Genomic DNA, 26,066 nt, shown 5'->3' with positions numbered 1-26,066 from the left:
TATCTCATGACTCCACTAATACGTACAAAAAACAAGAGCAAATACGATGTGTTTGTAGGACAAATATTCAAATCCGATCAAAGGATTCAAACAGGCAGCATTTGTGCATTCATTATTTTACAAAACCCCATCATGATTTGCATTTTGCCACAAATAATGGAATGAAATGAAAGGATGCCACTTATTGTAACGGCAGTACTATTCACTAACCATGGCAATGTTCAATAAAGATTAAAGCAATAGTTTTCCATCAAACCTCTCTACATGACTTTCTCACATGCATAACATGCAGTACTTCAGCATGTGTTTGAATTAATGAAACAGCAATCATTTATCAAATGGACTAGGTATCCATTGTTACTATGGACATAAGGGTTCATTAAGTAACATTTATACATTTCATAAAACAGGATTTTGCAAATCTCTCTAAATCTGTCAAAAATAAATAGCTGAAACCTCTCGTGAGTGAAAATGAGGGTTCTGTTAAAGAAACATTCCAGAGTTAAAAAACTGCAATTGGTGGTAAGGACTTTTAACTTTCTTTGGAAGCAACAAAATGGGGAATATATGTATTTGGGATGATCGTCCACCTATGTCAAAATGATTTGCTATTTTAAGAAAATGCAAATGTGTTGCTCCACTGAAGTGTGTTTGGATAGGTCCCTGTAGACCAAGGGACTACATCTGCTTTTTGGAAATGAGTTCAATGCAGAAGTAACTGACCACTGAGCACTGGAGGTTGGCTTTATAAGCAAGTGCATGCTCCGAAAACTTGCTTTTGGAGCATGCACTTGCATTTATCATTATTATTTTATCGATTTATTCATAATTTTGTGCACCACATTAGATACACAAATTGTATAAAGACAGGTATAGACTTTTGATTGATGGCTCGCAAAGCCAAAGCACACTATAAATAAACCAAATCATTCTTAATCTAAAGATAATATGGCTCGTTGTGCTGTGAAATGTAATCGAGACTGCTTCAGGGATGAAGCTTAGTAAAGCAGTCTGAAGCAGCTATCTTAACTCCCACTGGAACGCTGCTGGCCAAAGAGAACTGGAGGACACCAGCTGGACTATGTTTAGCTCATTTGCTTCAACCTCTTACAGCAGCTGGGTTCTCCAGTAAAGCAACTTTCACTTTGTATCATTTAAGGACCCTTCCAAGTTGACTAACCTGGCCACTAACCAACGACGTCAGGGATGAGAGCTGGTGAAGCTGAGACGAGGACTAGAGAGGTCTGCTGGAGCCAGACAGGAAGTTCCCAGTTGTCCTGCGTTGGCGAGCCATTGGACTTTGGCTTACAAGGTTTACAGAATGGGGTTCCTCCAGATCAACAGTCTCCCCTCAATAATCCCTTCGGTGTGTAGTTTCTTTCATGCAGATTTTATTTTAGTCAAGTCTTCACAATTCGCAGCTTCTTTGGGTCGTGTTTAACCACAACGGAAAGGTCTGCATGCGTTTGTAATTTCCTAGGTGTCTAGGTCTATTTATAAAGGTCTCAAATGGTAATTATATCAGGATGTCTTTATGGTTGGTTTGAAAATATGAAATATTAATTCAACTTAAGCATACTGTACATGGTTCAGATTGTCATTCTGTAATGCCCACAAACTTCCTCTCAACCCTTGTTCTCAAACACTGGATAAAACAATTTCACTTCAAGGCCTTGGTGGTTGGTGCTGTAAACTTGTTTTTCCATCCTTGTTTGTTACATTTAGTACCTCTTGCAATGCAGGCGCTAATATCATGACACGACCTTTCACATGTTTTACAGTAAATTTGGATGTCCTAAAATACAGAGCCTCATAATGCTTTGTAAAAGCAGACACTGAGATGGGAATGTTGCACCTCGATGAAATCACGTACAATGAAAAGAGAAGCTTTGGTGCATCTTTTCCACCCCCACCCATTTGTACCATAACCTTCACTTATGTTCTTCCTTCTTAGCACAACATTCCTGGAAATGTCTTTACCCTTTCATACCGGAAACCCTTTTGAAAAAGGAATTACAAGGTTTAACTGTATGTATTTTAAATTTATGTTTTGATAAAAGCATCTCATCTTCACCATTGTGAAAAAGTAACAAGCAACAATCAACCCTTTTATGCAGTAAAAACACAAAGCATTAAGAAAAGAAATACCGCTGAGTCTTGTTCTGATTTAAGAGAATAATTCTATTTCATCAAAGAAAAGTGCAAAAATTATGTTGTTTTTTTTTTTATTTCAATGAAAGCCTGTTTTGATTGTGTTGTCCAATTTCTTCTGACATGGTTTTAATACTTTGATACAAAACAGAGTCATTTCCATTTATTTTCTGGGAACATTTCTAAATTCTGTGGTACGAGCCTGAAACACATCTCACATCTTTAGACCCAGTAGGACAGGAAATCTTTACAACAGAACTTGGTTCTTCTTAAACATGTGAGCGACCATCATTTAGATAACGTTTCTTGCCTTGGCTATTATATTTATCCACTTTGCGATATTACAAAGACAGACAAAGTATATAAAAAAAACATTTTTATACTGAATCTTTGTTGTCGCTACAATGACATTCCTCTGATGATGGAGATTAAATTACTGAGGAACAAGTCAGAACTTTAAAGATGACTTTAAGACCCCTTCTCAAAGCACACCTCCAACAAAACACTCCTGAATATGTCTGACGAATGAAATTAAAATGATAATGAAAAGCAACCAACCTTGAATAATCCTGTTCAAAGTCAGAGTTGCCTGACAGCCACATGCTGTAGACTTCGTGTCTCCAACATAAGGTGCTAATCACAGAGTATCTTAGGGGGATACTGCTGATGTTACTGAAAGGTGGGCAAATTGATCATTTTTAGTTGTAAGTACTTGTAAGAGTGCAAATTTCTGTCTTTATAGCCTCAAAAAGACAAAATACCAGTCAAGCATGGAGAGTCAGTGTTTCAGGGCATGTGTTTCCTGATTTTTACATTTTAGCCTTAATTCAGGCAGCAACATCTGCACTTAAGTCATGTTCTCAGTCTGTTTGAATCTTGTTGCCTCCAAAACAACAATATGAAGGAGGATTAACTTGTATTTATGCATCTGCCTAAGATAAAACTGCTCTACTGAGTTGCTGTGGTGTCTGATGCCCATGCAGGGGGCTGCAGACAGACAGTATCAGGTTTACAAGGGGAGCTTCATCCAGCTTTCTAGTCTGACTCTCAGCACCTCATCAGGTAACATTGTTGAAGTACATAAAATGTTTGCATAATAAAGAGTGTGTTGTCTTAAATAGCATCGTAGTTAATGGCTCGTTGTTATCACCTTTACTACTTTGAACGACTTGCGCCTTGAATTATATCAGAGTTTTTCTAAATTACCCAACAGGTAGCCAATTGCACTCCAATGTGCTCAGCTACCCATTGCTCGTTCACCTAGGCCACTAGGTGCGGACTGCGGTCCCAGCAGAGCTGCTAGTCCCTTTTTCAGTTCTGACTGTCCTCATTTTGCATTCTGTTCGGCAACAACATATGAAATAAGGATGTTTGAACAGTTTTGATCAGATTGAATGTAAGATTCCACAAGCTGGAATCGTAGGTTAACTAAACCAACCTAGCTAAAATCGCTAACCTATTGGAACTAGAGTGTTTTTGTTTCAGCTAGCTTCCAGACTTGTTCAGTCTACCAATTTGCCCATGTTTTGATTAACCAGCGTTGGGTGACATCAGTGATATGGCGCTTTATGGTAAGACAAAACAGAGACTTCTTCAAAAAACCCATGGGTGACACCAAAAGAGCTTTGAACAGTTATTTTCATACAGACATTATTCCCAGTGATAGCAAGGTGACCATAAGCAGCATGATGCTACAGACACTTTAAACAGTTCAACAACCCAATCCTGCATTGAAAAATGGTAATAACTTGCTCATATTATATTGAACCCAGTAAACTAGCGGTGAAGGTGCACCAACAAGATATATGACAATTCTACAAGATGACCTTAATTTATAGGTATATTGTTAGTAAACCATTCTTAAATAGTTACTTGTTTGACATGTGACGTCACACTCCCACATTCCCTCCTTTCACCCGAACCTTGAGATTTAATTATTGAAAAGAACATAAGTGGTAACATTAGTCTGTTGTAAAGAATGGCTTTATCTCGCTTTGTAATTTAGGGATTCAAGCATAAACGCTCCTAAATATGATCTGGTCCATAGAGGAACATTTCATTAAATAAATAACAGTAACCTCCCAAAGTTTCCCGCTCCAGATGAATTAAATAAAAGTGTAGTCCGCTGAGACACAATTAGAATTGCATATTAAAGCACTATTCATCTCGATGTTGAACCTCCATTTTGCAAAGAGAATAGAATATGAAAGACGATGAATGGGAGCGACTGGCCCAACATCATCAGGGACTATGTGAACAGTGAATGCAGATATTGTTTATGCAAGCAGAGTAAGTTCATAATCAGAGTTCTGTCTTGTGCCATCCAAGCATCATTCGGTTCATTAGCGATTCATAATGTGGAAATTGTCTGTGCAAAAGCCATGGGTGTTATCATTCTGTACGAAGACAACTTTGATTACCAATCTAGAGTAATGTATTTCACATTTTTTTAAACTGTCATTCTTGCTAGAGTTGTGTGTTACAAATCAAAATGTATGACTTGGTATATTTCAGACAGACTGCACAAACAGTATATTGGTATTTTATATTATTTTTTTTAATCTTCACAATAACCGTGAGAATACTGCTTTAGAATGATATTAATTTGATTTATGCTTCCTCTCAGTATCAGCCTTGAACTCTCTCTTTTTTGTCACAGTTTTGTTTAGTTCCTGTTTTATTTTGAAACCTGTGTCTTTGTTTCAGTTCCGTCTGATTTCCCTTGTTCCCATCTGCCCTGATCGTCTGCACCTGTGTCTCGTTAAGCCGTTTGTGTATATCTTGTCTTGTGTTTCTTTCGCGCCCTGCTGGTCTGTACTGTTTCCTTCCTCTATGTGTCACGTCAGATTATTTGGGATTTTTTTCATGTTCTGGTTTTTTAATTCTGCACAGCAGCGCTTTTGGTTTTGTTTAAGTTAATAAGTAACGTTTTTGGAAATCCTGCATCTGGGGCCAAATCCAGCACACTTGTGACACTTTTACTAACAAGTATTTATTGTCAGTGAATCAATATCTGATTTGCATATCTTTGTATTTATGTTATCGAACAACAGAGCAGAATAGGTCTGAAATGTTAGCCACCATTCATGGCATATTTGTCTAACAAGATCATCGGATGTCAATCCTTAGATTTCAGCACATATATCATGACATGAAGTTATATTTGTTTGAGAAATTTCTATTTGTTTATGTGACCCAGGAGTGTTTCTCCTACACTAAAATTGGGATGGGTAATGGTCAAAATGGCATAGTTTGGAGAGTACACTTAAATGCAGAGTATATACTTCGTTTATATGCCCCGTGTGCAAATGTGCACTCTTTCAACATTTAAGTACTGTTGTAGTGACAAGGATGAATTTTCTTTTCTGGCCGCTTTATCTAAACTACATACCACCATGATACTGCCAAGATTTGACATTTTGATAATTCTAAATTCCAAACAAAATGAATCTTCCTTGTGTAGAATATTTCATGTCTTTTAATATTTAAAACTGGTTGGTTTTTAAAACTTGACCATTGTTATTTTGAACCAAAGTCATGGGAACAAGTGTCTCACCACTTTTAGCACATCAACAACATTGCAACTACTGAATTCACGAAGTCTACAGTGGGCCATACTCAATTTTCTGTCCAGGTACTTAGAGCGATGGTGTTCAACAGGCTTCTGTACTTGGGTTGTCTTCCCTCCGTACATGCTTTTATATGGTACTATTATTAGGCATTAGGCAGCATGGCATTAACTTTCTTTACTATGCAGATGGCACTCAGCTATTCCTACAAATGATGTCAGAAAAAGCCAGTGAACCACCTGGATGGCAAACATGCCTTAATGGCATGGCAAGTGCAACCTATTGGGTTCTTAAGTAGGCTGTTTTTGCATGAATTCTGAATTTGTACTTATATAACATTTAAATAGATTACAACCAGGTTGCAACAATTTAGTCTGTATATATTGGACTCCACTGAACTTTGGAAGATTTTTCTTTCTGTGTAAAGCACATTGAGATTGCTGTATAAATAAAAACTGAATTGAAGATGAACTGAATGAGAGGTGATACGTTAATATGCATAACTCACTACAGTGTGGCCAGCTAAACGCCCTGCTACATTTGGAAAAGGAGATGAAAAATGTTTGACTGGTCTTAAAGCTCTCTTCAACAGGAAGTGTATTATATAGTATATAGTTTGTTCAGAGTCACTAGATTTGCTACAACTGAATTAAACTGAAGCAAATTAAAGGGAATTCAGTAATACTTCATTAAAGAAGACATAATATGCCCTTTATTAGTAAGTTCAAATCATTTCCTGACATCTAAATGAAATGTCTGTCACACATTGGTCAAAATGCTCCCGAGAGATAGTACAGTTCCATTATCGAAACAGGAAATGTTTTTTTTTTCTTCCTAATATATATGCCCATTTTGATCACAAAATGAGCTTAGATAATTGTATTATATTACTGACCAAAAAAACAGAAAAAAAAGAAAACATATTAAAAAAAGCAAAAAGAAAGATGGATAAATAGTAATTAATGGAAATCATTATGTAAGGCTGCTGCCTTGGGCAGGAATGAATTCCTGTATTGGTGCTCAGTGCAGCAAAGCTGAAGAAGCCTTCGAACTATCGCAACTTCACCATTTTATCAGCATGTTGTCTAGAAGGTTCATAGAACTGTCATAATGCTGCCATGGGGAAAAAATGATGGCAACAATGAGATGAAGTGAGTATGGTTCACCGGGTTTTTCTACAGATATAGAGTTAAGTCTTAAGAGAAGAAATACGTTATATAATGCAACGTCAAATGACAAAAGAGGGGGGGGGGGGGGCTGTTACAAAGTCTAAATGTAACCCAACTGACTGAAATAACAGTATTGATAAAGAAGAACAGAAAGATAAGACAGAGGTAAAAATTGGACTAGTAAGTAGGGACAACATGGGCTAATGTGGATTGATTCCCCCAATATGCTGCACACAGCATGTACATTATGAACAATCTGCAGTCAGTGAAAAACACCCAGGTGGTGCCCAGGATGCAATTGATCAGTGGAGTGTATCCCAAAATTGATGTGCCACAACAGAAGAAGCTACAGCCTATTTATGGAGGTTTATTCCCAGGACTAGTTACACTGGGTACTGGTTAGGCTCCACCTGGAAGCAGTCCACAGTGAATGGTGGCCGGAGGTGTTTTTCATGCTGCTGTGTTTTTTCTCTTTTCCCCATTCATGCGTTTTCACTCTAGGTGGTCGAAGCAGATGGCATGGCTCAAAGAGTCTATTATGTCAGTTTACAGTTATCGGTAGTTGAGTTAGGCTGTAAACAGGCTCGGCTCAGAGCCCACTCCTGTGTTTGGTGGTTTAAGATCAAAACTTAACATAGCAGAACCTAGAGACTTTAAAGGTTAGGTAGGTAATTTCTGAATCATGTCACATCTGTTGAAATGACCCCCCCCCCCCCCCCAATTACTCCATCTAGTGCTCGCTGAGAAAATGTGAATTAGCGCCCTTAATGTGAATTAACACAAGCACATAACCTCTTCCTATAAGCAATTAACTGATAAATTGTTTGGGCGGCAGGCTGTCCCCTCTGTTCAGTTTGCAGAGGCCTGGCTATGTATGAAGAAATCAATCAAGTCATTAAACTTTATCCGTACAGGACTTTTCATACAGCTTGTGCAACACAAAGTGCTTTACAGGATGAAAAGACATCCAAACAAGCATAATCACATACACCAAAACGTGTTAGACACACCACTCACCAACGCACACATAGAGCCATATCATTAACTTGAATAAGAATTTGCATATAATCACTTACCCTGCCTTTAACAAAAGATTAAATCATAAACCACAGACTCACTCAAAGAATCATGATCATGTCATCTCCAAACAAACAAGAATCTGAGCATCATTTGGTGACATCCATGTACTCAATTAATCATGAGTTCAGCTGATCATGAGAGAACAATTGTGATTCAGATGGTTTTCTAACCAAAAGATCATCACACAATCCATCCATTTTTCTATTCCCGCCATCACCAAATCTTTTAACCAAAATTGGTTTCCATTTGTTAACACATTGGAATGTCTTTTTCAGGGTTGTCTGTTTCCTTCACAACTGTGAAGTTACTGATGAGACCTGTAACCAACAGCAACCGTTAAGCATCTGGAAGCCTTTGTGTCTTTGTGAATGTAACCCCAGCTTTGGTGCTTTTTCTAAGTCTTGGTAAACACTGCTAAGAACTACTTTGCAAGCACATCTTTCTCTTGGACAATGTGACATTTGAATTCAGGAATTCTTCAGTTGTACAATCTCTGCCTGATGTCAGCTGCTAACTATCACTAATGAAAGATGACAAGTCAAGGGCCTGCTCTCTTTCTTCTTGCGCTATCTGACAGCTTAACAGAATGTCTTTGATGCCATAAGACTTTTAATATTCTTGCCACACCTAACCTCAAGCACTGGAGCACATAAAGTATATATCTATTTTACTTTGTGCTGAAAAGCTTTTATAGAAAGGTTTACATTGCAGTTTCCTCATTTTCCACTGTTAAGATAAGGACTTTCGTATACTTTCCGCAGCAGATTTGAATGAAGCACTGGGCTTTCTCGTTGTTATTTATGGTGTCGAACAACAATGAAACCCCGCCCAACAACATTTTGATTTATATTACAACACACTCGTATGAGATTATTGTTGAAATTCTGCTTTCATTTGATCTGTAAATGTCAGCATCTCATTATGGGATAAATAACAGTGTTATTTCAGGTTCCGAGTTAGCGCTGCAGGGGTGGAAAATGATTAGGTCAATATTATTTTTGCTGGCGCTGACGGACTACATGCTGAACAGAGGATACAACACCAAAGGTCTTTTATTAATGGAATCCATCAGAAGGCTGATGGATGCCGTGCTAAAAGGGTACGATTATTGCATTGGCTGTGTCCTCAAGCTTGAGAATGCATATGTGGCCCCTCTCATAGAGCTCGCCATGTTTATTCACCGTCTCACCATCTCCTGCTGACAGGAGCATGGCTGAGGCAAACCTTCAGGTTTGGAGAGAGTCAACATTTAATCTAGAGGAAGCCATCCGTGGCAGCTTGTTTCCAGTGAATGCCATGAACAAGAAGGACAAAGCTGGTGGGCTACAAAGCATGCAAGCTGGGTCAGGGGGTCAAGCACACCCTGTGGTCTTTTCAGTGAACTGTTTGGCTTTTCCTACTTTCTTCCTGGCCATCATTACTGTGGTAGGAGCTCTTATCAAAAGAAAAACCTTGATCACATAGTTTTATCTGTTTTTTATACAAGCCAACTTCAAAAACCTTCACTGCTTCCTTTATTTAAGGCTATAATCAGCATTGATGGAATTCGTGCAAAGTGTCTGGAAGTAACTGGCAGGTTGACCACAGTGCTCTTACTGCTGTGTGGATGTGCAGGAAGCCTGACCGATATGAGGTGGTATCCATTTAAAACTTTAAAAGTCTTAAAATCAGTTCAGAATCAGATTGAGAAAAAAGAGAAGAAAACTCCCCAGTGGACCCCTTCACTGGCGTAATAAGCTAACAAAACCTGACCCTGTCTGTCGTTTTTTTTTCTTGTAATGTCCATCTTCATCAAATGCACTCGTAGCAAAATGTTTCTGGTCCAAATGCTTCAAATGAGTTGTGGTCTTGTGATTTATGTTCATGTGGGAGGGCTGAACGTAATTTAGAAATCTCGGTCAGCAGCGGAGCACTGCCAGGTATCCTCTTGGCCGATCTGAGCAGCTCCCCTACTACAGGAATGTTTTCTGAAGGCCTCTTTGGCAGGGCTGTTCCTGGTAATGGATACACGCGTCAAAGACCCGGCCTGAAAAACTACCTAACCCCCCTCCGCCCCGCTAATGGAAATGCACCTTATGTCACATATAAACAACAATGAAACTAGCTCACACGGAGAAACTGTGGAGGAATCATGGCAGAGGAGACATAAGGAGACCTGCTTACCTAGAAATCACAAATCTTTCTTTTGTGCTGTGTTTTAAAGATTAATAATACATGTCTAGCATCCAGGATTTTTGTTAAGTCTTCAAAGGACCGATTTTTCTTTTTTCAGCTGTCGATTAAAGTAGTATACATCCATTTTCCCTGTGCGTCACTCTGTCCTTACTGCGACAGCTATCAATGCTAATGTGCTTTTTGTTCCAAGACAAACAAAAATTGGCTCCGCAAAGAAAGCATTGCTGCCCATTTTAAGGTGCGATTTGAGATTTCCAGTCCTCTTACTTTTACAGAGTACCGAAGCTGCTTCACTTGCAAAAATGTACCGTATTTTCGCGACCATAAGGCGCAACTTTTTTTTTTTTTTTTTTTTTTAAATGTGCCGGGCGCCTTAAGAAACGGTGCGCCGTGTCTATTACCTGAATTACGGTAATGTAAGGCCGGCCATGAGAACGGTAAAGGGAGAAGGGGGCGGGTGAAGCTGAATGAGACCATCCACTGAGCTGTTTAATGCGAAACAGAAGATGAAAACTTTTAAGGATTTGCTTGATGTGTAAAGTGAAATAAAATACAATCAAACTAAGTTTTGCTCCCGCTCTATTTAAATAAGCACACTTGTTCTGCAGCGCGCGTGTGTTTTGCATGTCGGAACCGTCCACATTCCCCGGTTAAAGCAGCGGCTGCAGCAGCGCGGTGATGGTCGCTGCTGCAGCCGACTTCCTGGTTCCCAAAGCGGTCCGATCGACCTGGTTCCCGGCCGCTTTAAGAGCAGAGATTTCTGGGGTCTGTCTCAGGTCAGATCAGCTTCACCCTCCGAAATTTGCAGCCAAATCTGTCGGTTACAAACCCGGTACCGGATCCCGACATGCGCGGGTGTGTATTCGCGGCGCGACACACACTTACTGGTTTATGTGGTGCTGGCCGGGCGCAGCTGATGGACAGAAACCTATGGGGATTTTTAAAAGAAAAACTTTGCATAAGACGTTTCCAGTCGGAGTCATTATAAGGACGAATGGAAAGGGGGGGCTGGATGAAGGGATGATGATGATCAGGTGGCTGAGACAGGTCTGGAAATTCGGACTGGAGCTCCTGTCGGATACAAACCCCGGTACCGGCTCCCCGACAGCGCGTGTGTGAGCGGGTCCAGCGCGAGGGAGCGGAGCGGGGAGCGGACCCGGTCCAGCGCGGAGCGGGTCCAGCGCGGAGCGGGACGCGGGACCCGGGACGCGGGACCCGGGACGCGGGACCCGGGACGCGGGACCCGGGACGCGGGACCCGGGACGCGGGACCCGGGACGCGGGACGCGGGACGCGGGACCCGGGACCCGGGACCCGGGACCCGGGACGCGGGACGCGGGACCCGGGACGCGGGACCCGGGACGCGGGACCCGGGACCCGGGACGCGGGACCCGGGACGCGCTGCTCCACCCCGCTGGGGAGAGACGGGCTCTGCGCGGTGGAGGATCCGCACAACGGGGTATGAAAAGTTTATTTACTGTTGTGCAGAAAGTGACTGACACCGAGGAAATTCGGACTGGCGCAGCTGAATTAGCGGAGCTCTTTAATGCAGAAACAGAGGTTTTGCTCCCGCTCTATTTTTTAAATAAGCGCTTGTGTGCTTGTGTGTGCGTTCTGCATGTGTGTGCGTTCTGCAGCGGGTGTGTGTGTTTTCCGGCCGGCGTGTTTTGCGGCACGCGTGTGTGCAGCTCTGCTCTGTAGACTGCGCCTTTTGGGTCGGTGCGCCATATGTATGTTTTAAATCTAAAAATGACACACAAAAATGAGGGTGCGCCTTTCCACACGGTGCGCCGAATGGTCGCGAAAATACGGTACATGGTTGCTCAGAAGTTCCCTCTTGCTTCCCACGATGGGGGCATGCAGCGAGGTGCCGCATGGCAGACAGAGTACTCAAAGGCTCTCCTGGGGATTGTGAGGAGGGCTGAGATCTGAACACAAACTCTTCTGAAATCAGGGCTGACACGTATCATCGCTTTGTATGCCGGCGGCTCTCTGGGGACGCACCTGTTAGCTTTGTGTTTGCATGTTTACCATGTAGAAAAGAATACAGGTAAAAAGCACGGAAGAAAACTCCACTAAATCATACTTTTTCTTTCACGAGAACTACCTCACCATTCAGTCAGCCAGTTGAGTTTTCTCCTTTATGCACAACATGAAAGCACTTGATTGAAAGGGTTTACTTACTCAAAAGCTAAGCTCCATATTTCAAGTTTTGTGTTTCTTTCGAAGAGAATACAATACCTTCAACTCAAAGGACTGTGCACAACCAAAGTGGATGTAAAAGTGTGAGCAGTACTCAACACATTAAAACACATTAAAAGACTCTGGTGTTGCTTAAGGGCCCTCAATCAATAACTGCCAACAATATGTTTCACAGAACTAGGACTATCATGATATCTGCAGAAAAGGTACAACAGTGTGTAGCCTACTTAAAAAGGGGCAAATGAAATAAAAAAAACTGCCAATGGTGCTGCAGATTTTGCAACCTTTCCCACAGAGTGGATCCCACACTCTATCAATTCATTAAACCCTACAGAAATCATTAGTTAATGATGGCGATTATGAGGGATATAATGTAAATCTAGCGAGGAGTTCAGAGTCATTAAATAAAGCAAACACCAATGTCACATAAAACAGAGCAGCAGACGAGGCAAAGAAGGACCGCTGAAATGGGAATTAAAAAGGGCCAATAATGTAGACGGGGGCAGCACAGCAGCTGCCGCTGACATGCTCCCGACATGTTTAGCTTTTCATCTTTTCAGCCGGCCACGTTTTGGTGAGCAGCCACGGCGCTGTGCTCAGAGAGGAGCTCAGCGTCTCAGCGGCTCCTCTGTCTCTGTCAGAGGCCATTATGAAGAAAGATACTGCCAGCCATCACATGATGGTACACAGATGCACAGGATTTGTGCATATAATCTTCTGGTAACTGGCCTGATGTGCTTCACTTGTACACTTATTTTACCTGGACTTTGTTTTTTATGCTTTTACTGTCTGCATTTTTAGTTTGTCTCGTTGGATTCCACCATTTTTGTCAAGAAACATCCTCAATATCAAGCAAGATCAGTTACATATATTTGTGTACAGAGCCTGGCCAGCCAATTAGATTAATTAGATTCCTCTCAATTAGACTTTGATTTTTAGGGGGTATTACCAACATACTAATAAAGAACTGTCCTCTGGACGTAATTGGATAGACGTAGAGACAATCGGAGAATTGAAACGAATCATGATGGCAGTTAACTGGGTTGTTTTTAATAGTGGCTATTAGATTTTCGCCCATGAGTAATCACGTGAACCCTGCCCCTTTACTATAGGTTTGGTATAGGGCTGCAGCTATCGAATATTTTAGTAATCGAGTATTCTACTGAAAATTCCATCGATTAATCGAGTAATCGGATAAAACATGTATTTGTTTAGTTAAAGAGCAATTATAAATATACATAAGATGTTAGATGTTAATTGACATTACTAAGACTAAATTATATAATACAGTAGGTTCATGGCTGTTCATTTAAAAACCCTGAACTTACACCAGTTGACCAAATTCACTGCCTTCACTCAAAAAACTAAGGATCTTACCAAGAAATGTTCTTATTTCTAACCTAAAAATGCCATTACACCTGATATCAGACACAACTTAAAATGTTAGGTGTTTTCCCACGTGTTTCAATTGAACTTTCATTTGTGTCAAGCAAATTTTAAGTTCTAGTTAAGTTTTAAGTTAGAGTTAGAGTGTTCAAAATAAAATGATGAGACCTGCTGTATTGGAGCACATTAGACACCAGTGCTGCTTGTTTTATCCATGAATGACTATAGAGATAAAATGAAATGAAAACTACCTAGCTTTATTACGTTTTTATTTTTCTGACATTTTCTGCCTTTTCTTTTAGTTAAAACTGTAGCGGGAACAGAGGTTTATATACCGGGTAAAGGCTGATTTATGGTTTCGCGTTACAACAACGCAGAATGGTGCGCGTCGCTGCGTACCCTACGCCGTAGCACAGCCCCGCCAGCCGGACCGGCGCTCTCCGCCCTCGCCGGAGAGCGGCGTAGACTCTGCGGCGATTTAACGCGGAACATTTAGAGGGGGAACATTAGGAGAACGGACCAGAAGAATATAGCGTGGATTAAAAATAAAAGTTAAGCACTGAACTACATGTGTCTCCCGTCTGGGCCATTGGAGACTGCCTGAGCATGGCATGTTACAAAACAAACATATCCGCCGCCTCTTTCTCCCCCCTTTAACGTGCGCAGCGTCAGCGTGTTGTGTCGCATTAAATGTGGTCCGGGCGTAATACGAGGATTTGAGCTGGTGAAATTAAACGAAAAAAATAAATAAATTAATTAATTAATTAATTAAACGATTCCTCGAGGCAGAGAAAATTCCTCGATCATTTTTTGTAATCGAATTACTCGAATTATTCGAGGAATCGTTTCAGCCCTAGTTTGGTACATTCTGTACCAGAGGAAATGGTGAAGTGAATGGGTACAGTTTGGCTCTCCAGGCTAATGTGCGAGCCTAAACTCATCATCAGAGGCAGGTGTCGGACATACAACGGGTTACGAGGGGTTAAGGTTAAAGATAGCGGCAGGCTGTGAAATGTGCCTAATTACCCATAGTAATTATGACCTTTAAAAAAAAATATTATATATTTTTGTTTCAAAGTTGGAGCACCTATGCATTCTGCCCTTTAATCTGGAACCCCGTGCATCATTGATCAACACTGAATGCTGCATTTAGCATCAGCTGTAACACTTTGGGTGAACAGATTGAAAGAGTGTATTTCCACATTATAAGGCTATAAAAAATACTTATTTCTCACCCAATAAAACTGGTGATCACTTATTCTATGCCAGTTTCACAAAATGTACTCTTTTCTTCCAGCACCATGTCCATTATTGACTTGGATGAAGATCAAATTACATTTTGCAATAAACCATAGCAGAGAATCAGGGGTTTCAAGGGGTTCACGTATTATCTTTCTAGCCACTTCAAACCTGCTGAGGTGTAAAGCAGGGAAAAAAAGATTGTTCTTTAAAATGAAATTCAACTAATATTTTAACAGGGAAAAAAAATCCTTTGTGCTGTTCTAATGGGGGCATATGGAAACAAGTTGTTCTCTGTTTTGATTGTTTGTTTGATTTTGAACCCAAATCAAAAACTGTCACGCTGTTTGAGGTTTTTGAACTATCATTCAGTGAGTGGTTCACATTTTCAGCTCCGGATCACTGTTCATAACCCAGTTTACTCGTCTTTAGCTCCACCACATTTCACATGTTGCTGAATTTGTCTTACCTCTTAAGTAGTCTGATCGAAGTTGTAATACTGAATTTTCAAAAGAGGCACAGGAGGGGGTGGATTTACGGTGATAACTCCGCCCCCTTTAACCAGCTGCCACTGACGGACATGAAAACACTTGTTTGAAAAGGCTGATTTTGTAGTATTTACACCAATACATGTCAGAAATTTCAGAAGGTGAACACATTCTATTTGCTTTAATAATACTTTGTTAATCCCTAAAGGCAAATTATAAAATATCTGCTTTAAGGTGTTAAATGCGCAAACAATATCAGTCTTTTCTGATATTATTCTGATAAGTGTGTTAATCCCCAGCCAGCATTTCCTCGTGGGCCCCTCTGAAATAAAAGCGGGCTACTTGGGTACCGAGGGGAGGGGAGTCCCATATGATTTCAGCATTATAGGAAGCCCATGAGGCTTCCTATAATGCCTCATGGGGAACAGACTTTTTGTGTGGATCCCATACAGTTTTAGAGACAAATGCCCCATTTAAGAAAAATAACCAATTGGGCCCCACCTAAAATTCAGATAGATCCCACCATGGAAGCTGGGGACAAATCCATGGGGGGCCCACCATTTGTTGCCATTTAGCTGGCGGGGATCGTGACAGCTTCAGGATTGTGACCAATGGGTCATGTTTTGGTCTGGTACTTCATGACATTTTAAGTCACTTTTGGCTCTTACACTGGACATTTACTTGAAGGATGAAATGTTTTGCGTGTGACGGTAAGTCTGAGCTGATTCTGAATGTCAGGCAGAACTCCAGGCAAATTTTAGGGTTGGCTTAGCTGCGCATTCACATAAATGGATGCATAAACAGGAAAACGTGGACTTTCTGCAGGCATTATTGGTCTCTTTCATAAACGTGCACACAGTTTACAGCTTGTTTAGTTGGTCATTTGTGGGGAAACAAATACGCACAAATCCAGGCAAATATTTGCTGTGTTTTGTGTCTTTTCACACTCTGAGACAAAATAAATTATTACCAGCATTTTTGTGTTTAGCATTCAAGACAGCTGAATTGTGAGATTTGCAGGAGAAAAAAAAAAGCAGGTATGCTGTCATATCTGGAGACAGAGCGCTAGAAGTTAAAGAGTGTACGTTGGCAGGGAACGCACTCGATATATAAACTGAAGTAAGTGAAGTGTCATTTTACTTTTCTTTAAGAGAGCAACAAAGGTTTTTGTAATTCAGGAGAAATTGTATGCTGTCTTGAATAAGCTGATTCAGATGGCAGAGTAACAGACTTGAATCAGTACAAAGAGATGGATGCATGTGATGCGTTGACAGCAGGTACAAAGCAAAAGCGCAGACGGTTCTTTTTAGAGGATAAACACGAAAATGCTGAGGAGCAGTTTCTCCGCGGGGATAAGGCTGCTTTGTCTCTGAGGTGGCAACTGTTCACACGAGAGAATCAGCTTTTTTGGTGAAATTGATTTTCTGAAATCTGACTGTCATTCAAACATTTTTGTCTCCATCAGGCAGCAGCAGCTCATATCTGCACATGCTGGAGTTATCCAGCCGCAGAGATAACGGCTCTGTTTCAGGGAAACTGAATCAGGATTTTTTCAGAGACCTAGAGGTCTAATCGAGATCCTTTTATGCAAAACAAATAAATAAATATATATAATGTACACATTCTTTCACATCCAACCTCTTACTCAACCTTGGTTCTGATTGTAAATACACCAAGAGGATACATGAGAAAACAATTGATGAGTCCTTTGACACATCTGCAGAAAGATTGTTTTTCATTCCTTTGACAAATTCTTCCTCCGGTAAACAGCAATTGCACAATATCTTAACGTGACGTACAGATGTTTCAATTAGTTTTAGTCTTTGATGTCAAAACTGGGGAAATGTGACACACACAGACTCTGTTCGGCCTCTTCAGTGGCATCTACAGTGCTACAATACTTTGGACGTTATCAGCACCTCTTAACCTCACTTTCTAGGGATCATGGTTGACTGCAGCTGATGCCTTGTCGGTATCATCATTTAGACTGATTATTTGAAAGCAGTGGTTGTGATGACCAACACAGACCAGACTCGGAATAGCTGCTTGTGCGGAGTGAACGTGAGGAAGTTCATGCTGAGCCTGGAATTGAGACATCATAATAAATTCTTCTTTTTTTTCTCTCTTGAACACTCAGAAAGGTATAATTACCTCAGATTGCGGGTAGGGAGCACACCACACTATCACTTTCATTTTTGAGTCTCATTGGAGACTAATAATATCAATATCAATCTGATCATACTTACCCTCCGGGCTAAAATTCTGACAATTTTTACTGCAAACATATATATTCCATTCTAACTAGGAATTCATTTGATTCACATCATTTTGCTCCCAAAGAAAATGTTCCACTTTTACCATATAGTAAAAGACCTAGGGTTGATTTAACTCAAATATCTTTTGAAATATCCAAACAAAATACCAAAATTGACCAACCACGATCAACTTTGCGACGGGGATTTTAACCCCGTGTGGTGTTTCTGTTTCTAAGCTTATAGGTATTGTACTGTTCTCTCTATGTGTTATGCTCTTGCGTGAACGTAGATTAAACAGCCAGCCAAACTCCTTATTCAGAAGCCAGGATGTGAGCGTCTTGCTCCTTTAATTTCTTCTTACACATAGGTCAGCATTTCTGACTGCACTGAATTCGGTGTAAAACTATAAAAGAAAGATACAAAAAATGTCTTAATAAACAGCATAACAGCCATAAAATATCAGTGTCTGTGTTTTAACTGCTTAATATTAACTCGACAGGTATTAGCTCAACGGCTAAAAAGCTAGCAGGTAAGTAAACACTACTGTAACACAAGCAGAACATATTCAACTGTTCCTTTCTACACAAAATGCTTTCGAAATATATTAACACATCTTATCACACCTGTAAACTATGTGTAACACTTACAACCATTGCTTTCTGAAGGATAACTGCATCATTGCGGCCGTGAGACAATGTAAACATACAACTTTTCTCCGTCTGCTTTCTCACTGTACTACCTACTTCCGGTTCGGGAGATTTTCAAAATAAAGGCGCAAGAAATACATGTAAATGTAGAAAAACAGTTAATAAACATCTCAACATCGTTTTTAGCGAGTTTCAAACATATTAAAACACATTCAGGGCAGAACAGGTATAATTCTTACAATGGTTGACAATCAACTGACTCCCGCTTGAATGAAAAGACAAACAAATTGAAAGCCTAACATTGCCTTTACAATTATCCTTGATTGAGCTTCTGACCGTGTCCATCACAATAACAATCATCATCAGCTGTCATTATAAAGTGGACATGAATACTGTGCTGCTGAGTCAGCGTGAGCTTTCGAATCCTTTTTGAATGTGATTCAGATTTTGCTAATTTATTTTAACACAATAAAGCCATTTATGTCAGTTGTCAATGTTAATTAAAGACATGAAGGAGTGTCTCCAAAACCTTTCAGCCAGGAGCGCAGATGCCGTTTCTAGTTTGGAACCATCCTCATTTGTCATTGAAAGGTAATCAAAATGGCAATCAAGAAAAGGTTCCTCTTTATGTTCAGCATGTTTGTGTGTGTGTGTACATGAACTGCATGTGTGAATCTCTTACAAACTGTTATAGAGAAATCAAAGCTCTTTTGTCATAAAAAAAGGCCCTTTTAGATGTTGTTTTTTCTCTTTTTAAGGCACAAGTGATTATGGGCCACAGCAGCAGATGGGAGGTCTGTTTCCATATCAGGCATTGTCGGAAAAGGAAATCATTATTCAACTGCTGGGCCTGAAACACAGCCGTGTGAAAAACAAAGTACACTCTGTTTTCATTTAGAAGGTTTTAGAAAAATAATCTGGTCCTTACCATATTTTAGAATTATAAATATAACATAGGAAAAACAGGTGAAAACTGAGTAAAACATAATTGGTTCTAAATAAATGAAAAGGGCAAATGAAAATGCAAAGAATAATGACAAGAACCGTTTTCTTGACATTTTCTCTGGCTGTGAGAAGTTGTATCAATCAGTTTGTTTACTAACTTCAATTCAATCACAGAGTTTTTTTTAAAAGTGTCTCCATTGAGACAAATTCGTTTAGGTGACATTGCTTGAGGCATTTGAGTCAAACAATGACAAAAACACGCCAAGAGAAGTGACAAAAAGACCTAATTTCTACAGCTAAGGTCATGTGCAGGATATACAGTACAGTAGGACGGGCTAAAGTGGGCTATAAATATCACCTGACATCCTGTTCTGGACCTCCGGTTCCAGAGTTTACAGGCTCCAGCTCTGCTCATCCTCGTCACTGACAAACTGTGTTCCTATAAAATTCCTACGGACTATGGCGGTAGGTCGTGGATTACGAGCGTTCCCCAATTAGTTTATCACAGACGTGCACTTAATTTTTCAATATTACGACTGCTTGCAGCACATTCGCTCTGTTGGTATCGCCTTTCAAATATGAGAGAAATGCACGTCACTGAAGCACCAAAATCTACTGCAAAACGACTCTCATCTGAGAGTGCAATGAAGAGCAGACCAGCATACCCTGCAGTATGTAATAAAATTTCAAATCTGAATACATTTATTTAAATATCTTCTACAGTTATGTGAATGTATTACAGAAAACCTAAAAGGGATTTACTGTATGTCTGTACTGAATAAAAAGATGATTCATTCCCTTTGTAAATAATGAGAACCTATATAAGGAAAAGAAGAGGTCGCTAACTTTAATCCTGCATTGTTACAAAGGCAATATGACTGCTCAGTCCACCCACTGTATGTGTCATGTGGAGGCAAATAATGCTTTTGTATTTAAGGAGTCTGGTTCAGAACGAGGGGGGAAAGAAGGCAAAAGAAAAGGAAAAAGCAATCTGTGCATTAGAGTTCAGGTTTCAGCCACTTTTCTGAAGAGCAGAAATTACAATGTAAGAAAATACCCGCCTCAGCAAGAGCCGGTTCATCCTGCTGCTGAACAGCACGCCTTGGAAAAGTATAGTGTCGTTCCAGCAGTGTCTTGCCTCTGAATCCAAAACAAACTGTCTGTTTCTGCATGTCCAAATGCAAAATATAGTCATTTAAATGCAGCTTCAAACAAAGTTGATTACCTCTATTTGTATAAAGGTAATTGGGTGTATCCTAAATCAACCAGTGACATTGGTCCTCCAAGCAGAAGTTGTCATTGGAGAAATTAAACAAAGACTATGAAGTTGTTTTGAGAGATTGTCTTACACGACATTGCATTGGATTTAATATTCTTCCACTTTCTGGATGCGCAGCCTGGTAGAAATTTTCTACATAACATTCTGAGCAGGCAGGAACAATTCAGCTCATTGTTTTTCCTTTCACCGTGAATGACTCTAAGGAGTGCAGCAACTGTTTCATTTCTGCACACACACACACACACAACAAGTCAACTGAATCATGGAAACAATATCAAAGACATGTTTACTTCCTCCTAGTCAGAATGAGATGACTCTCAGTGTAAGTGCTTTGTTGTGGGTTTTTTTCCTGTGGCAAACACCAAAATGTCACACTTGAGTTGCAACTGAGTAAGACTTGGCATTATGTTCTTCTACAGAACACTGTTTTATCAAACGGTGGACAAAAAGATGAACATGTGCCCACTTTGTAATAAACCCCATGTCAAAATGTCCAACTTTACAGCTATAAATAGACACACTTACAGTCTGGTAGAAAAAAAACAACATTTTTGGTCACATCCATAACCCCCTGGTGATGAGTTTTTATAGACATCACCAGCTAAAGTTATATGAAACTATAAATGTAAAGGGTTTTCTTTTGGAGTGACAGCTGCACTCCCTTCTATGGTATCAAACAGCAAGCTGTCATCACTTTACCACTTTCAGTGAATTTGTTTTCCAAGCTGTGAATAGATGCAACAGAGCACGATAAGTCTTACTTTATGGCTCGATGTGGTGTTAGATCATCTAAGATCAGACTACTCAGGAAAGCTCTGATATTGCTATGGAAGCATCGGGAGCGAGGCTTAGCAAATCAGCTGGTAGAAGCTACATAAGCCCCGCAGCCAAAAGGCTGCTAGTTGGGCGATCCAGAGGACGGCCGACCAGGCCGCTTCCAGTTTGCAAGCTCCCAGTACTGGCAGTGACCACTTCCTTAAACCGCAGACTCTTCGATTACCCTAAATGGACGTCGAGCTGAAACGTTGGCTGGTGCTCTGGCAGAACTCGTTTCAGATGCTGTTTTGGCAGCGACATGGAAATAAGGATGGATGGACCGATTTAATCAGGATGAATATATGGCAACATTAGCTGGCATTAATGGTTGGCAAAATCTTAGCTAAAATAGCTATCTTGTGGTAACTGACGTATGGTGGGGGAGTTTCAACCAGCCATGGCGCTTCTTTGTGCCATCCAGTTCCATTTTTAGATAAACTGTGGGTGGGTGGAGTCAGCTCATGCCAAAAACTGGCCTCAAAGCCACTCTTCATAAAGCTACAGGTGACATCAGAGGGATTCTCTCCTTCTTCTTATACAATCTATGGTCTTCACCTGTCACCGCATCCTCACAGCAGAACGCTTCACTGCAGTATCTTCCACACCCACTCATTTTTTACATGTCAGCTCTGTAAAGTGACTCATCCAGCACATCGTCTCATGATTTTTTGGCTTTAACAGACAGGAGTCTCCTTTGTGGCATCTGTAGACACCCCCCCACTGAGGTGGTATGAAGGAGGTGCAAACTGTCTGTAGAATTGTTTAAATTAGAAGATAGAAAGACTGTTCATCCTTATGTATAGAGATACTATCAAAAGGTACGATATCTGCAAGACAAGGTCTTAACAGCTGTAACGGTGGATGCTCATGGACATTAAATCTATTACAGGTGGTTTGGAGTAGCTGAGATCACACATGAGGTCACATGACCCTCAAGAGAGTCGTCAGAGTAATGTTAATTAAGCTGTGAAGTGGCGTCTAGTTGGAAAGGGATTTTGGGACAGCACTCCAGCATTAATCACAGTTTTTCCTCTGTGATCATTCTTACATCTAATGCGGGTTTAGACAGAGCTGACTTGCAGCATTAGTTGCCAGCACGCTGGTCAGTCCCTTTTTTCTGCAGACTCAAATATCAACATATTGACATTGCAGATTAATGAGAGTTGTTACAGTTATCCATAGCCCGAAGAGGATGATTCATAATTGTCTTGACCCATGAAATGTTCATTTGAAATCTTTGACCTCGCGCAAGAATGTAAAATTCGAGGGGGCTCTTTTGCGAAGATTTCCTCGGGGCTGTGCATGCGATGTTGATTAAGCTTTTGTGTGAACAGGCAATATGGAATACTGTCACGAGAAATCACATTAGGTGTTTTTAAATTAGATCCCACTATTATCGCTGGATGATGCACGCGTGTTTAACATAAACACAAGGCGTGTTATTTGCCACCCTGTGCCTGAAGGTGAGTTGGGAGGCGGAACATAACGTAAGATGTGTGGGCGTGTAGAATTACGTATTATCCCTACATTAGCGAGGCTTATACGTCCTCAGACAGGTGTAATTTTGAAAACCACGATGGATGAACATTGGGATGAGAGTTTTTTTGGCGGGGTTTTGCTTCTTGAAAAGCCTGAGTTTGTCATTTTTGTGGCCTGTTTGTTCAAACGATGGACGAGTTTATTTGAGCTGTATCTTGACTATACTTTATTCTTTATCCCAATATTCCTGTATGTGAAGGGCCTTAAAATGACTCCCACACCATGTTTCAACAGCGCCTACCTTAGCTTGTTAGCATCTTGCCGCAGACCTATCATAGGGTGCTGATAAAACCTCGGTATAAAGCCCTGGCTACAATGAAGGAGCCACATTCATCAGCCAGGACTCAGCTGTGATGTAGCCCCAGAGAATCGCAAGACTACAATCATTTAGCAAATATAGACACAGTTAGCACAAGCTGCCTGCTGCTTAGCTAAGCTTCATCCTTAGTCATTCATCGTCTTTCAAATAAGAATGACTAAGCACTGTTTGATCTTTATCCAGAGCTCAGGCATCAACACACTGCTAAAAAGTAAGCAGCTAGAGCTATAACAGCTGGCTATTACATGATCCAGACTACGCCTCCATGGAGATCATTTCTGGAGTCGGTCCCCAGGGTTCAGTCAAGAAACTACAAGTCTGTCTGGCTCTCATGGCGTTCCCTGACCGTTCACACCCGTGCATCTTCACCCTCCTTGAGAATATTGTGTCCTGTCTTCCCTCCTTCCCCCAACCAGTGTCTCTGTTTTTGTTGCTCCATTGTGCTCCTGTGTTCCTGCTTCCCTGTGTCGTTCTTTGTCCCTGAAGTAGTTGTTTTTGTTTGTTTTGAATAACCTGCGGTTCAGTACCTCTTAAGAATAGAGGACTTTTTTGTGGTAGTCCTGCCTCCCTCTCTAGAATGTGGCTGCTCCACCCCTCCATTACGACAAATAAGCTTCAATACGAAGTTGCACAACTTAGAGAGGGTACAATACTTTTGGTGGATAGATAAAGAGATTCAGATATTAACTTCAGTCATTTATCACTGGCATGTAAAACTTTTAATAATTAGTTGGATTCCAAATTACATCCAATAATATTCTCAAATGAAGATAACTGCAAATAAGAATTTTAAGGAAATGAGCTAGATCTATTCTTGTTATGGGCTAGGAACATGGTTAGCCTTAAAATGAACCATATCTGCATGACAAGGTCTTAACAGCTGTAACGGTGGATGCTCATGGACATTAAATCTATTACAGGTGGTTTGGAGTAGCTGAGATCACACATGAGGTCACATGACCCTCAAGAGAGTCGTGAGAGTAATGTTAATTAAGCTGTGAAGTGGCGTCTAGTTGGAAAGGGAAATAAATAAGCAAATAAGAATTTTAAGGAAATGAGCTAGATCTATTCTTGTTATGGGCTAGGAACATGGTTAGCCTTAAAATGAACCATATTAATTTTCATACTTGTATTAGCATGTGTGTATGTGCCGCAGTGCCCTAATATCGGGGGCATTGGGGCATTTACTGGATCAGACCACCCTCGTCTAGTTATTGACTCTCCACTCTCCTTCCTTGTATGTTTTGTGCTGTGATGGTAGCTGCTGGTTCAAAATTATCGGTTTAGCATAAATAGTAGCGAAAGAATCAAAAATGTGTGTCTTTCACTGCTGCGCCTCAAAACCTAATCTTCCCGATGGAATGTCTGACAAAAGCTTACACCCGAGGAAAAAATATACAAGAAGCTCTGAGTTATTACATGTAGTAGCCTCAACATCATGTAAATTCATATCTGGCTCTTTTTGCTAAACTTCCCCTCGAGACATGGATTAAATCCCTGAATCTCTGTTCATCAAAGCTCCAGATTTAGGGCCGTTTCAATGGAAATAATTCCTTTGTGCCTTTTTAAAATGCTTACAGCGTAGATGTAATTCTGTACCTTTTTTTCCTGATTTAATATGCACAGTCTTTTTCAATATCTATAAATATGCAATTTAGCATTATCCCCATTTCCAATAATTAATATCAAATTTTTGAGTGGACCTTTTTTTTACAAACATCCCACTCTACCAATTTATGTTTTTTTTTTAATCCTTAGGTGTGTTACATGAATTAATTTTATGGAAGTGAATCCATATTTTTAAGATTGGCGATAGTTATTTGCTGTTTCAAGGTAGCAATGCTTCTAGTGCAGTTTTTACATGCAAGACATAAGTGTGCTTAAACATCTGATGTTTACATTTTAAATTATCCTAATATTGTTTTTTTTTATGTCATCCATCATTGTTCTCAATGACGTATAAAAGTGGTCATTTCACAAACATAATATTCAGTAAAGCAATGCGTTGTTTCAAATATTCAATCCCTCAAGAAGGTGATTACACCATCAACTACAGTTACATTGTAATACCCCAACATGTACAATATTATTCTATTCACATGTATTTGCACCAATTATGGTCCAAATAAAAGCAATAAAGGATGATATTTAGTAATATGTTACCACACTGCAAAGATGGAGAAAATAGCCCTAAAAGGAAGCCATGCTGGATAACTTCACTGTTATAACTGCTCGGTTACGCAATGCATTGATCACTGTTTTCACTTTGCACGTAGTACTGCATTCCCTATCCAATGTAGCGTTGGGATTAATGGTGGGTGGTTTTACAGGGCTTCGATCGCAGGCGCCTTATCAGGAATGACTTCACTATGAGAATATTTGGGTACCTATATAGGGCTTAAACACATCCTGCCAATGAGTTGATGTTGATGTGGCGTTGCCCAAATATTAGGTCTCGGTCTAAAGTAATTAGAAGTGGTTTTGCTAATCATGCCACCATTATGGTGCTTTTTTGAGATTTCAGATGGAGGAAGTCGAATTGTTTTCCTTTGGCCCAGTTATAACAGTGCACCTTTAAAATACATTAAATAGCTGTAACTAAAGACTAATGCTAAATTTACAAACTTTAAGACAAAATTGTGTACAATAACCACATTACTTTGTGCTACGGACACTGCTTCTTTTCCCACTGTTTTTTGGCACTTATTATTTTGATTAAAAACCTGTGAACCAGCGAGGAGTCGACTGAGTGCCCCGAGGTGACCGGCTGATGACAGTGACATCAATAATCTATTCTCAGGGGCTGGT

General features: G+C 40.3%; 1 protein-coding gene across 1 annotated transcript in view; it reads right to left on the bottom strand.

Moving 5' to 3' along the window:
- The window catches only part of cdh7a (cadherin 7a), a 160,698-nt gene that overhangs the window by 94,896 nt on the left and 39,736 nt on the right, over positions 1-26,066 (bottom strand). The window lies entirely within an intron of this gene.

This window comes from Cololabis saira, chromosome 22, assembly GCF_033807715.1.
Source record: "Cololabis saira isolate AMF1-May2022 chromosome 22, fColSai1.1, whole genome shotgun sequence".
In the NCBI taxonomy this organism is placed as follows: Eukaryota; Metazoa; Chordata; class Actinopteri; order Beloniformes; family Belonidae; genus Cololabis; species Cololabis saira.
The sequence above is the reverse complement of the archived record's forward strand: the minus strand, read 5'-3'. Positions and strand labels throughout refer to the sequence as shown.